A 15,857-nucleotide genomic window follows, 5' to 3' on the forward strand; every position below is an offset into this window, starting at 1 on the left:
GTTTTTTAGGTGAACGAGTTACATTCGCACTCCGCTGCTCGACCTTTGGAGACTTATGCTGGGAATGGAGCGGAAATAACAAGCTCTTAAGAAAAGAAAATCAAAGAGTGTGGTTTGTGTTTTAAAGAATGCATGAGGAAGACCTAAGCTAAGGGGAAAGCTTGCTACCTAATGTTATCATACAAAGGGTACAAGTCTAAACTAAGCTATCAACCTACGAGGGAAAAGGGAAAGCATACAATGAGCACACAAACGAGCATCCACTCGCAAAGCAAACAAACCAACGGTACTGACCGAATGGTAGAAAAGCGGTCCCGCCATAGCCAAGGGGAGCAACTCAACCCAAGTCAACCAAGCATTAGACCTCGCGAAAATGATTGGGCCATAGACAAGAGGAGCGGATCCCTCTCAGCAACCTAGCCGTCACGGATCGTAAAGGAAAATGGTGCGTGCGTCTACCGAGCATCAACGTCGAGCGACGTGAGCTATAGGAAAGGTGGGGGTCCGGCTGCATGAACCCTTTTCCTGACATACTCGACATGTGGCACGCGTCGAGCATAACCACATAAGCAACCTGCAAGAGAACACAAGCCAGACAATGCAGGAATATACATCTCAATGAATGAGAGATCAGGTGACTGACATCGGAAATAGGTTCGTGTCCCACAAATAATGTGGAACACGACGCAAATCAATCGCACCGGAAGCGAATTCGTGTCCCACAAGTAAAGTGGAACACGTAGCAAAACGAATCGCAATCGAAGGCTCTCTCGAAGTACCTCGCACATCTCAACAAACAAATCAGTAGTAACTAGGAAGCACGAGCACCGCCCTAGAAAATAATAGAGATTAAGTTCTAATTAAATCCTAAAACAAAATCTAACAAGACTAATATTTTTTATGGCATTTTCATCTAGAAATTAGAATAAAACTATGTAACAAAGCAATTAAATTCTAACAAGAGAACATATTACATGTTTTTGAATTGCATTTTCATATGGAAATAATAGAACAAAACTATGTAACAAAACAATTAAATTCTAACAAGGGAAATATTATATGTTTTTATTATCTTTTTATCAAACTAAAATCTATCAAAAACTCAAGGATTTACTATGCTAAAAAAACAATAGGAAACAAACTAATAAGAGAAAACTAGTTTAACATGAAATATTATGTACACAGGGGGTTTGATGTGAAAAACCATGGTGCGGTCAACAAACAGGCGCATGGCCCAACAGATGCTGGCCCAGAGTTATTATTGTACAATTTTTCTACACAAAAACGTGATTGGGCTTAGGGGGGTGAGAATCAGAATTTCGTTGAAGGCCCAAGGGATTGCCTTAATTCACATTCAGATTCTAATGTTGATTCAATTAATAAAGCTTTATTTAGATTTTTATAGTTTCAATGTTAATGAGCTAATTATGTCCTTCTAATCCTAATTAACACTAATTAAGTCCAATTAATCACATTAATCTCTTATCAATTATCAGTAAAATACAAAAAATGAGATAAACAAAAGGAAAGAGGACTTAGGTCAAAATGGATAGCCGTATTTGCCTTCTCCCTCGTGTGTGACGGCGCCGGAACAGCCTCTTGACTCACACCTTCTACCGAACCTTGTCTCGTGTATCACCAGAACCAACTCGCCATCCTCTTCTCTCTTCTAAATTCATCTGCATCCCTCTGAAATCAACTCCGTTGCGATGATGTCGAATCCTTTACCGTTACTGTAGCGATGTTGAAGTTTGAAGTGCAGAGATATTTAGGATGATGAAGCGCAAATGATGAAGACGAAGACAACGATGTTGTTGTGATGTGATGCAAGACGAGAATGAACATAATGCGATTTGGTTATCATGAAGACTAAGCTTGGAGTTGCGGTTCCGCCGCGATGATGAAGATTTGCGGTAAGCGGAAATTATCGCGAAGAATCAACACAATTTCTTGAAGATCGTTGAGCCGATAGAGACTGAAATTCCTAAATTGCGGCGAGTGCGATGGCGTCGGTAAAGAGAAATCAAGGTAATCGCACACATTAATCTTTTGCTTTTGTTTTTCCGATTCATTTCTTCTTCTCCTTCTTCTGTGCAGTTGGTGTCGTGGTTGATTATTGTAGCGTGAAGGTTGCAGGTTGATGATTCTGATTATAGAGCAAGAATGGAGAATCGGAGAAGTGAGGAAGAGTTGAAGGATCCTTCAATGGAAGATTCGGTCGTTGATTCAATTGTTGCAGAGAGAAGGTTGGGGAATTGATGGAGGTGAATTTCTGTTATGACTTTCTCTTAAGCTTTTTCTGAGTTTTTTGTTTAATGTGTTTGATGAAGGTTGAAGAGTGTGAAGGATGAAGATGATGATTGAAGAACGCCAGAGAGAGAGAGATTCAGTTAGGTGTTTGTTGGATGAAGAATTTGAGATTGTATCGAAGCTTTTTACACTGTTTGTTACTGATCCTTTTTCTTCTTTTTCGGATTCTTTTTCTTTTCGTTCCTGCGTTTTTCTGTGAAGGCGTGACGATGCTGAATTTTTTGTTCACAGTGATGAGGATGATGGATTTGAGTCAGAGAGGAAAGAACGACGGATGTTGATGAATGAAGAAGATGATTATGGAACCGTGATCAAGATCAGGGGAGAGAGTGAGGGTCCTGAGAAAGGAGTTTGTTACGGTTTTCAGTTTCTGAATTTTTTCTGTTATACTGAGTTTCGGTTTATCAATTACATTCTGTTCGCTGAGCCGGTTTTTTTCTGTGCAATTTTCCTGGTTTTTTGTGATATGCCCAATCGGTCTTGTGCTACGGCTTACTTGCAGGTCCGGTTTTGACATGGTGCAAAGCTTCGGATGATTTTTGTGCACTTTTTCAATGTATAATGACACACTTGTATGCCAAATGAATCTTGTAATGAATGTAATTATATACGGGACTTTTGGCTTATTTGAATTTGGATTTGGACATTTGAATGAATGTTTGAGATTGAACACTGTTATCTAATGATATTTCTTTTGTATTTTTGAATGAACTTTAATGGATTTGAATGATGATAACCATAATGATGTGTAAATTTGGAACAAATGGTTGAATAAAATTGAATGGAATTTGCATCAATACTCGAATGAATATTTTTTGTGAATAAATCTCAATCAATTTGCAAACTTCAATGGACTCAATCTTGGTGCCTTAATTCAAACCAAACTTGTACAATATAAACCACCAGGAAATTGGAAGCATAATAGCGTCTTGAACACAATCTGAATTCATGGAATTACTTGACTTAACTTCGAATCCGAATTAATTTGCATTCTTAATGAACCTTTAAATTCAATCAGTAGTCCAAATCAACTCGAATTATAAGCCACATGCAATTGAGAGAATAAACATGCCTTGAACAAAATAAAACCACAAGTTCATCACTCACACCATGACACGCATTGTACCTCAAACTGCCATAACAATAATGTCTTGAGGAATTCTTGAGGAAGATAGCAATTGAAGCACATAAGAACACATTGTCATGAAATTCAATGAATCTCAGTGAATTAACGATTGCGTGCACCACATAAAAGAAACTCTTTATTATTTTTTTTCGATTTTTAAATGACGAAATAAACGTCATTATTAACTTATAGCTCAATTAAAGAGGGCAAATTTTGGGGTGCAACAATGTAGAGGAAGATATTGCAGGTGAAGATGAAGATGAAGATGTGGATGCTGAAACTGGCGGTTCGAATATAACACAATTGATGGAGGCTATGCGTCTTCAACAAATTGAAAATCAAAATTTGATGAATGAGCGCCTAACTACTCTAACCGCTCGTGTCACTGAGCAAGGTGCTCAATTTACCGCCTACTCAACACTTCAAGAGCAAAGGTACAACACGCTCTATGGCATGTTGGATGCCCAGAGCAACCAAATCTCCTCCTTCACAAGTGCCTTCATGCAATACTACCCATTTCCTCCAGTTCATTCGTCTCAACCACCACCATCGGCTCAAGAAGGAGATGATGATGCAAATGCCTAGTGTTCTCTTTTGATTTTCTCTGCATTCAACATTTCCATATTGTCATGAACATTTTATTTGTATTTTGTGACTTAATTTTATCTTCTGCTAGACATTATTCTACCGTACTCTGTGTTTGTGTAATGATTTGAATTGAGCTATGTGCTCATTATCGTTTATCTATTTATGTTATATTGCCGTTTATTTTATCATTCAGCATTGTGTTATGTGAATGAATGCTTTATGATTATGATTGCAAAAGGGCTTAGTAATGATCAAGATTGAGATATGGTATTCCGTCATATATGTATAATATTATCTGTCTCTTTTTTATGTTGTCAAAGGGGGAGAAAACCGAGTGAATCAACAAGCAATGGAAAACAAACGCACCAAGAAAGGCGGAGCAGTCATTTCAGACAAGCAACACCTCGACTAAGATTCACAAATTTTGCCATCATCAAAAAGGGGGAGTATGTGAGGGCAAGGTGTTGTTTTGATGCTGTCAAAATATTGTGAATCAACCGTAACTTAAGTGGAAACATTAAAATCAAGCACATGCAACCAAGACAAGCTTTTTTGGACACAAAACACCAATAGGTCGACTCACACACATCATAGGTCGACCTATTGCAAGCCCTTTGTGAAGAAAGTCAGGTGAAGGATGAATGCGTCGACGCATCACCTTCTTAGGTCGACGCATTGGGTTTTTGAGGAAGTCACAGGAATGCGCACGCCGACCCTTCAGGTCGACGCATCAAAGTTTGGCTGCTCAAGTGCAAGAATAGAATGCGTCGACGCATTACCTCATTAGGTCGACGCATGGCCTTTTGGGGAATCCACGGGAATGCGCACGCCGACCCTTTAGGTCGATGCAAGCATCACACATGGCTCATTTTTATGGTGCAAAGCATTCAATAGGTCGACCTATGCAGAGAGCAGGTCGACCTGTCGCTAATAAATTGGGTTTTCTGCTGCTTTCATTTTGGCCTATGTATTGTATGTGGTATAAATACTCAAGTGATCATTCTCAAGAAAAACCACAAGAAACGTGAAATATAGACTCAGCTACTTCTCATCTTCAACCTTTCGCTTATTGATCGAGAATCACACATAATCATCTTTCTCGATCGAAGTAAGGAATGTGTGTTGATAAGGTTCGACGGTAGAGTTTGTCTTGTTCGAGATTCGACGGTAGACATTCATCTTGTTCGAATGAAGATTGTTGAGGGTGTTTCTTGTATAAAACCTTAGGGTTTTTCCTTCCTCATCAAAGATTTTGTTCGAAGGTTTTTGACGATCGATTCACTTTGGTATTCAATTCAGCCGTGCATAAGGGTTTGAGAGATTGAAGATCTACTCAACAAACTTGCTACAATCGGAGGATTGAGAAAGGAACGATTGGGGTCTTGATCATGAAGATCTTAGACATTGACTTGATTCAACTTGAATCAAGGGGAGGATCGAATTGTATTCAATTTTACTGCATGTGTGTAGTTGGTGATTGGTACTTTCTATCATTGTTAAACATTTTGCAATCTAATAAAACTTTCCTAATTTCATTTGAAATTAGGGGCAGATGTACTCCTGCGAGGACGATAGAGGAACTGCCTAAACAAATATTGTGTTCTTTATCGCTTTTACTTTATCGCATTTTCACTTGTTTTCGTTTATTTCCATTATTGAACAAAAACTAAGGTTAGGTAAAATATCGATCACCAAGTGTTCGATAAAATTACCCAATCAAGTTTTTGAACATATTTTAGTGAAAACGTTCATTGTGAGTAATATACCATATAGTGTGTAATTGAGACAATCGAGATATTCGTTAAAACGTAATTCATCACTTGACATTCTCATCCGTTTGGTTTAGTGCACATATCCGGTCCCCGATAACATAATCATCTTAGACGATTAAGTGATTAAGGGATGTCACGTTTCAAATAGCTAAAATTTTCTTAAGTCGAAAAAGGTGGTCTATTCACCCCCCTCTAGACCAGTCCTATCGTCTAACATCATAATGGTACAAGTTAAATACTTTTACATTGATATTCCTTAGTGCTCAAAAATCACATAAACTTTCATACATATGCATGCCCAAACACATATATGCATGGCATAAGTTTCCAACCTTGAAAAACATGCATTTCTACCCTTTGAGTTGAGGTAACCGGTTACCAAAAACATGTAACCAATTACATTGTTGGCAGTAGCTTTTCATCTTTGTTATTGATCTTTTTCAACATGATGTAACTGATTACATTATTTAGGTAACCGGTTACATGATCGTGTTTTTGAATTTCTGGGCTATAACGTAACCATGTAACCAATTACATCATTCACGTAACCGGTTACACATGAACCAGTGGCACCTTTTCATGTTGAATCTGTCCCAAACGAATTTATCTTTCAAACCTTTAACCATTGCATTGTTCTATCAATATGCAACCATTCTAAGAGGCATATAGTCACCTATATATACTATACATTTCAGATTTTATTCTTCACCTCTTTCATTACAATTTACTATCTTTTTGATCATATATTTTCATACAAGTGTTTCATACTTCAACTTTCATTGAAACATTTTCTACACATTGTTAGAAAAGTTTCTCATTCATACATAAACACTTCAGCACTATTATATCATTGTAAATTGTTTTGCTTGAAAGAGAAGATCAATCTTATAGATTGATATATGTTCATCAACATTTCTACTCAAATATATTCAGTTATTATTGACTTCCTATCCAGGATTGTTGGAAGCAAGGGTTGTTGATTAGTGAGAGGATTGTTCTCATAATCAAGATAGTAAATCCAAGAGGATTGTTCTTGTTGGTTGAAATCTTATTGTACAGGATTGTTGGAAACAAGTTAGTGAAAAATCCAAGAGGATTGTTCTTGGTCCAAGAGGATTGTTCTTGGTTTTGGTTTGTCTTGTGTAAGTCACAAACAATAGTAAAAATCTCTTTCATGTGGAAAGGGGACTGGAGTACTCTCGGATTGTAAGGGGGACCAGTATACATCGTTGTGTTCTTTACTTTTCAGCATTTATCGCTTTCACAAATCTTAACCAGAAAAGAAAGTAACACGTTTCTAAACTCTTACACCAAACCAGAAAAATAAGTAAATCGTGTTTGTAAAATCGGATAAATTTTCAAAATCCTAATTCACCCCCCCCCCCCTCTTAGGGGCACTCTTAAACTTACAAAGGTTGTGGCTGACTCTTAGCTAGGGAAGACATTATTTTCTGCCTTATATGAAGCCCAAGGTTGTGGCTAACTGTTGAGGAAAGTGAGTATGGATGACTCTATAGGGAAAATTTCCTAAATGTTAGGAATATTTTGACACAGGAAATGATGTTTATCTGCCTTGTACAAAGCCCGAGGTTATGGCTACTTGATGGTGAAGGACTCACTGGGGAGACTCTATTATTTGCCTTGTACAAAGCCCAAGGTTGAGGCTGACTTTTAAAGTGGGGAAAAGATCTATCAGTGTAGGATCTTTTGACTCAGAGGGGAGTTTTGACTTTGTGGAGGATTGTCCTGTTGTTTAGGAATTAAAGGTTGTCCCTACTGAGGATTGTGCTTTTGTTAAGCAGGGATTGATGAATGAAAGACCCAAGTTTGAAGATTGACTCTACTAGGGGATTTGTTTGAGTGATTGACCTAGACACTATTGAGGAGTTTTGAAGGTTTGAAAGATGATTTTGGAAGCTAACCCTTTCTAGGGAATTTGGATTTGAAGGATTGATTTTGGAGGCTAACCCTTTCCAGGGGTTTTGACTCGGCTGGTGAGATTATCTTTTAAAAGTTGAATTTTTGGAAGCTAACCCTTTCCAGGGAATTATGACTTTAGAGGACTGCTTTTGGAGGCTAACTCTTTCCAGGGGATTTTTGAATTATGAAGGAAGAGTGATTAACTATTTGAGACTTCTTGTTTAAAGCCCAAGATTAAGGCTGACTCTGTCTGAGGATAGACAAATATGGAACCTAGACTCTGCTAAGGGGGGAAATTAATGGAGATAAAGGTGACATAGACTGTAAATGTCTCTCATTCCAAAAGGTGTACTTAATACTGAGATTGAGAAAATCTTAGCTTGTGTAAAAGTCTGGTTTTAAGAATGGAAGAAACTCACTAGGGTAGGCTAAAAGTTGACTAAAGACCTGTTCCTATGTTTATAAGAAACCTGATGGATCCTTGTATACAAGCTCAAGAGTAAGCTGGGAATATTCTTTTAAGAAGCCTGTGGGTCCTTGTATTGTAAGCCCCAGAGGAGGCTAATCGAGGGTCATCGAGGGTCCTTGTTATAGCACAAGAGAAAGCTATGTGGTTTTGAACTTATTTTGGCTCTAAGAAAATGGGTAAGAGGTTTTACCGGGAATAATTCCTCTTGGGTGGATGTGTCCTAGTTTTGGTTCTAAAGCTTTTTTCAAGTTGTTTCACCGACAATAATTCATCTTGAGGTTTACACTCAGACATTATCAATCCTAGGCCATAGTTCTATATTATGTATAGTTTATCTGTCCTAAGGTTTACACTCAGACATAGTTCTAAACAATATATATACACAGTTTATATTTGATAGTAATTTAAACTGGATGGAGTGGAGGCCTTTGAAAGATGTATGTACAAAGCCTTACTAGTAACTTGGTTACTTATTGACAACAATAGAATGTTTATTGAAAACAGTTAAATATTTTATTTAAAACAGAAGAAGTGAAGATGGACACTAGGTCACATAGGTATCTGAAGATTGTTTTGAAAACAGAAAGAAGATTTTGTAAATACAGTTTTGAAAACAAACTATGAAAAGAAAAAGGTGTTGGGTCTTACACTCTATTAGAGGCCCAAAGAAAATGATTTACTGTTTATGAAAACAGTTGAAAGATACAAGGATTTGTTGTTTGAAAACCTAAATCGTCTGTTTAAATCAGAGTTTGAAAACAATTTGAAAATTGACAAAAGTCAACCTAATTAAGGATTTAAGGTAAAGACAAAAATCTATACCTAATTAAGACCTAAATGATTAAGGTTTTATCACAAAAATATTTACAAGGGACTAGGTTTTGAAAATCAAGAAAAAACTATGTTTTAAAGTATTAAGACATACTTAAAACATATGATTTTAAACCTAATTAAAATAAATTAGAAAATAATATATTTTTATGATTTTTTTTTTGGATATTCTTAAAATAGACATATTAAATGAGAAGTGTGTGAAAAAAAAACAAGTGAAAATGATTTAATTTGATAGGTTAATTAATTATATGAAGTTGTAAATAAAAATGAAAGGAAAAAGTGGTTAAAATATCGTTTTGTCTCCGCCATGGTTTGAACCCACGCCCTTGCAATTACCAGCTCAAAATAACACCATTAGGCCAACGCGCGCTTGGTGTCATAGAGGTAACCTCAATGCCATATGTGTGTTGTCAAGTGTATAGGGCAAAAAAAGAAAATAAAATCAAAAGGTCTGGGGCGAGGGGGATACGAACCCCAAACCTTGAGCACGCGCTTCACACAAACTCTCTTTACCAGTGGGCTATAACGATGTATTCGTTATGTATACGCCTTGCAATAAAAATATATTAAACTTATCCCTGAATATCTGAAAATGGCGCCACCACCATCTTCTTCTTCAACCTCAAGCTCTTCAATTTTTGAATTTCAGAACTTGCTCATCTCTCAACCAAATGGGATGATGTAAACATGAAATCCGTTCTAAATTTCCTCACGAATCCAGATATGTGACTAATATTGATTTATATTAACTACAACTATCTAATTCTTCAGAAAACACGAAGAACACATAAACCCTAATTTTAAAATTAAATGATGATGAAGATGAATAAATGAATGATGATATAGGGTTTTTTAATCCTCTGATGATGCTGAACAAACTGGTATCGAGACATATTAAAAAGAGTACCTAAATAAGACTGTTAGAGTTTGAAAAAATACCTCTAAAATGGAGGTCAATAGCTATGGTGGAGAGCTTCTAGTTATGGATGAATGATCACAAAAGCTTCCTGGGGACTCAGTGATGCTGATCGGAAAAATAGCAAGTGTACTATTTTTACCGATGTAGTAATAATGGGTTTTACCCCAAGTATTGATCACGAGGATTGCGTAGGAAATACAAGTGATTTGACTCGGTCAGTTAAACAAAAGTTCATATGGTGTGTTGTTTCAAATAAGTGACAAAAGAGATTAAATTACTAAGAAATAACAGAAGTTCAAACTGAACTTTTAAATATGAGAAAATAATGCTAAGGTAGGGTGTGTGATTCTCTCTCTAATTCCTCTGGATGAAGATCTCGTTAACCCGTTCATATGGTTCAATTATTCATTCTCAAGTATGATTATCCTAAGTCCTCAGTGACAATCTTATTTGATTTAAACTCCGATTACTTAAGTCCTTAGAGAAATCCGACAAAACCAAATCATTACTTTATCAAGAATTTCCCGAATAACCAGATTATATCCCTAGTCTTAGGTGATGATCATAAGGTTCAATTGTATACAAACCCTAACAATTGTAGTCCTACGAATTGTTAACCACAGAACAATCCTTATTGGTCCGATAAAGAAAGCATTATAAACATTATACAATTGACTTGAACAAAACAAACTTTAAATTAACGAAATACCAAATCCAGAGTTATTACAGATCGAATCAGGGACACCCCCTAGCATTGGGGGGTTTAGCCTATCATAGTATTCAAAAAAAACAAATGAAAAAGTTTAGACATTACAATCAATTGAGAGAACTAGGATCTTCAATGGTGTCCACCGTTGAATCTCTTCGCCTTCCAAAATCTCGCTTCGTCTCTTTTCTCTCTGCAATTCTCTATTATGATCTGTCAAAAGTGTCTTCTCCTTTTGCCCTAGGTTGTTCTTATTACTCACTCCCATTCAGGTTGCACTTGAAGTACCAAAAATACCCTTACTGGTCCCCTTCAAGTGAGGAAAGTCAAGAAACTAAACTCAGCACGCCTCAACAACACGGGCCGTGTTGCTGCACACGGGCGCCCGTGTTGTTCCTCTGTTCCTTTGCCCAAAAATCCACTTTCCACGCATGTTTCCACACGGGCCGTGTGCAGGAACACGGGTGCCCGTGTGAAACCTCTGCCTTGCCTTCCAGAAATGCTTTTCCATCCACTTTTTGACACGGACCGTGTGCATGCACACGGGTGCCCGTGTTGACCTCAGCTTTGGCTCTTTCGGCTTCTTTTTCTGCTCGTGCGCGCCATAAGTTTCTATCTCTCCCGTGCATCAACCTGGCCAAGAACAAACTAACAACCAACGCATAAAATGACACTTTTATAATACTCAGGACACATAAACAAGCAAAAGAGTCACACAACCGAAAAACAAGAAACTTAGTTTAGAAAACATATGCCAATGACACTTAGTATTACCAAGATTACGAATTTCGGTCGGAAAAAGGTGCGGAAACTTACTAGAAATGGTGACCGATCAGATGCTAACTGAATACTTATTGCAACTTGAATGCTTCAGAATTGCTCTAGCGACCCCTTCTATTTGAGCTCCAAGTGAAAATGGAAGATGGTGATTCTACACTTACAGATAGGCTGCGACCATTGCTGAAAGTATTTGTCGGTAAATATTTTCTGTAATATATCGTATCCACAGGGATTGGTTAATATCACTGCCGTTCTATAGTTGTTTATTTTGAGTTAAGAAATTTGGTTTGGTTTGTTTTATACTAATAATAATATCAAAAGCAAATAATAAAATAAAAGCAAGTAAAGGACTTTGTGTTAACAAATAAAGAAAGATGTTGAGTCTTTAGGGTTCATCAACCTAATCCTATACAATTATCAATTAATTCACAATAGAACAATCCTTTGAATCATTATCTTCACTTATCCTCAAATAAGATTCCATGTCTGCAAATCAAATTAGATAACTTTTACCGGTATGAGATTCGATCTCTCCAAATCACAATAATGATAATAGTAATTAAGAACGATAATTATGAAAACCCAATTACAATTCCATCTCTGCAAATTGCCATTGAATCAATATAGTAACCTAGGGCAAAAGTTAAATCCTTTCTTTCGATCAAAGATTCAACAATGATGTAAATTAAAAGCAAGGTTTCTTATTGATAATAAATTCAAACAATTGTTCACAGGGATTAATCAATGGTAATGTATATTCATAGGTTAACTACTACCTTAGACTCAACAAGAGGGATTTAGCTCTCCATAGACATGAAGAACATACAAGAATCAATGGAGGAATTCATCTTCATCAATGGAATGTCTTCGATTGGTAAAGAATCCACCTTCAATTGTTGTTCTCAGCTTCAGAATCAGATTGCTCTCCTAATTTCGCTCCCACTAAGTATCCTAACCACTTGGAAAACTAGGGCTTTAAAACAGAACTTTGGGGCTTTTAACGCCGAGGCCGCGGCGCGGCAACGGGCTGGCGCGGCGCGCCCTCAAACAGAAGTATTTTCGCGGCGCGCCTAGGAACTCTCGCGGCGCGCCCTTTGTACTTTCCATCTTTTTCTTCAGCCTTTGAGACTTCCAGCTTTCTTTCCTCCTCATGTTCTTCTTAAGTTCTTATTCAGCTCAAAACCTGCAACAATAACACCCACAAGTGATTCGATTTGCTTTACGCACGAACTAAACTTATTCAGTTCAATTCTTCATAAAAACCTATGGATTCATCACATTTTGCATTGGTTTGGAGACTAAATCACTTCTATTAACACATGAATTTACCATTAATTTACTCCTAACAACCATCTGGATAGCTTCACTGCACCCTAAGGAACGTTTTTGAATGCTTTGACTTGTTTGACACCCTCTGAATTATTCTACAGACCTCCAACTGCTCAAGCTCCAAAGTGAAAGTGACTATGGTGTTTTTCACTTACAGAAGTGATCCAGGTGCTTGGATCACTTCTAATGAACCTCCTTGAGATGTTAGAAGGCTTACTTTCAAAAGAAGAGCTTTGGTTTGAAGAATTCAATTATTCTTGCCAAAGAACTTTTGAAAACCATAAGCAAGAGGGAGAGAAGGAGTAAGAAAGAATTGGAGTTGCTTTGGTGTGCTTATTACTGAGGTATGCACTTGTATTTATAGGAAAAGAGTTCAGTGTAATTGCAGGGGAGTGAGCTTGCTTAGTGAAGTCATTTTGGTTTCTTGGCCATGAAGAAATTTAAGGAATCTCCAGAATGCAATGATGGCCAAACCGAGTAAGCTCCCTAGCCATTGATCTTTTATGATCTTAGGGGACAATTCTGATGCAGAGGAGAGTTCTAATTGGTTGGGAAGAGATGCCTTTGATGATTCACCACTTGACCATAAATTTCCCAAATGTAATCATTACATAATAACATGTTCTTGTTTTGGGAATATTCTTTAATCCTTATGCCATGGTGAAAATGAATGCATGGAATCTCTACTGATATGTTATGGGTCATGTAGCGTCAATTGGTAGAGCCATTTGCACAAATTTGCAAAGTTTCAAATTGTACATGACCTATAATTTCTCTTCATGAGGCCAACTTTGAACAGTCATAACTCCTAGCTCAAAATGAATTTGTAGAAGGTTGAGTATAATTTGGAAAGTCCTTAACATGTACTTCAATTCATTAGTTTAGAGCTTCTTCAAAATCATTTGGGAAATTTGTGTAAAATGGGCCCAAAGTTTGAAGAAAACTAGGTTAACAACACTTAGAATTTTTCTCTGTTTTTTATGACCTATAACTTCCAAAGCTCAAATCTCTTAAATGATTGATATTTTGAAAAAATTTCCATTGTAATAAGTTGTTTTATTTTGAAAGATCTACAACTTTCATGTTGGAAGTTTTTTGAGTTGTGTAGGTGAAATTTTGAGATCCATGAACTAGGTCAACATGCACTAGTTTGACTTTTGGTTGACTTTTTTATCCTTGATGAATTCTCTTGATTTTCTTTGGTCAAATGACTTTAATAATCATATATTGATGATATTGATCCTTAAAAGTCATAGTTTGACCCAAAATCCTAAAAGTCAAAGGTGATCTTGTACAGTTGACTTTTTCCAAATGAAGTGAAATCTTGGACTTTTGTGATGAATCAAGTTCTCCTCCTCAGAGGAATGGTATGAATGGATTATGTTGAGTTAATATAAGTTATTGAGCCATGTTTTGAGTTGTGGACCCATGTCCTGATTAAAAGTCAACAGTCTAGGTGAATTTGGTTTAAAACCCTAATTGTAGATCTGATGAAATTGATGACTGTAGATCTTGAATTGAAGCACAATGCCCAATGGATATTGTCATATGGATCATTTTAAGATGATTGAACTCTTTGAGTGATGTCTTGGAGCTTTTTAGGATTTCCCAAATGTGGTCCCTGATTTCAGTCCTTGATGGGCTCAAAACCCTAGTCTGGTGAACTGAGCAAACCTGAGTCTTGATGACTGGTGTCTAATCAATCATAGGTAAATGAATGAATCATTTGAGTCTTGTGATTGTATTAGAGGTGATTCTCATATTGATTGGTCCTTTGCCTGAACCCTTTTGTCTTTGAGCACCCTCGATTGAGTACCAGATGAACAAGTGACTGCTCTGAGTACCTGTCTTGGATTAGATAAAATATCTGGAGGTGTGATATCTCAGGGGGTCAAAATTAGGGTATGACATACTCCCTGTTAATTTTGTTCCAAACTTTGATAAGTCACACAAAGAACCTTCAGTCCTCCCTGTTAATTTTGTTTGCCCTAAGTCCTCCCGGTTAATTTTCTTCCAAACATTGATAAGTCACACATTTGACGTGATTTTGGATCTCCTTTAATGAGTTTATCATCCAATTTACATCTTTTCCCAAACAAGAAAAAGATGCATATTTTTGTTTATGTATTTTTTTAAAGAATTTAAAGAGAAAAAAGACTAGAACAAAAATAAATCAAATTGAATCCATTATATCACAAAGAGACCATTAATAAAATATATTTAATTAATTTCAAATTTTTTTATACAAAAATGTTAACCTAAATACATTATAATAAAAGGGTACTTTAATTAAATAAAATTAAAAAAAAATATTCCAAACAAAATCCAAATTAGAAAGATGAAAAGTGAAAATAAGAAAAATAAAAAAAGGAAAAAAGACATTGCTTATTTGTTATTATAAGTAATTTAAATTATAAAGAAGAGAGACATAAAAAATAGTTTTCTGTTTCAATTTTTAAGAATTCTATTTATAAAATTATTATTTTTACTAGATTAAAGTCTAAAATTGATAAATATTTATAAAATTGATTTTTAAAAACATTTAAAATAAATAAAGTAAATATATATTACAATAACTTACCTATACGGGAAAAAATGACTATATCTTACATATACGACAAAAATGTAATAATGATTAAAATAAGAGAAAATTAGAAATTCATGTTTATTAATGATCGAAATATGAAAAAAAATATTATTTATTGAAGTCTATGTCGTTGAAATAATGATTTAATAAATATGTGTTATTGATCTAAATACGAGAAATATGATGAAATCTTGGTCGGGCCAATAAAGGGTGGACACAAGATGATTTTATTTGTAGATGGAGATAAGATTGTAAATAAATATATTTTGATGAACAACTAATTATGAATTTTAATTTTTGATGCTTCTTATTTAAAAGTTACAATATTTATTTTTATACTCAAAAATAATTTATTTTAATATTTCAATTAATAGATATTTGGATATCAATTAGGTTAATCTATTTTATTGTCATTTAATTATTTATTATCAAGTATAATAATATCCATCTTATTTATTAAGGTAGTAAATAAATTATTTCATGGATTAATAATTTTTTGTATGATAACAAACATAGC

General features: G+C 35.7%; 1 long non-coding RNA gene across 1 annotated transcript; it reads left to right on the top strand.

Moving 5' to 3' along the window:
• Nucleotides 1–1,439: 1,439 nt before the first annotated feature.
• LOC131626993 (uncharacterized) lies at nt 1,440–3,488 on the top strand. The gene is made up of 4 exons (XR_009291377.1): nt 1,440–2,028; nt 2,130–2,246; nt 2,331–2,442; nt 2,542–3,488. It is a non-coding gene; the product is annotated as an uncharacterized LOC131626993 (long non-coding RNA).
• The last annotated feature ends 12,369 nt before the right edge of the window (nt 3,489–15,857 follow it).

The sequence above is a fragment of the Vicia villosa genome, unplaced genomic scaffold (genome assembly GCF_029867415.1).
Source record: "Vicia villosa cultivar HV-30 ecotype Madison, WI unplaced genomic scaffold, Vvil1.0 ctg.000342F_1_1, whole genome shotgun sequence".
Classification (NCBI taxonomy): Eukaryota; Viridiplantae; Streptophyta; class Magnoliopsida; order Fabales; family Fabaceae; genus Vicia; species Vicia villosa.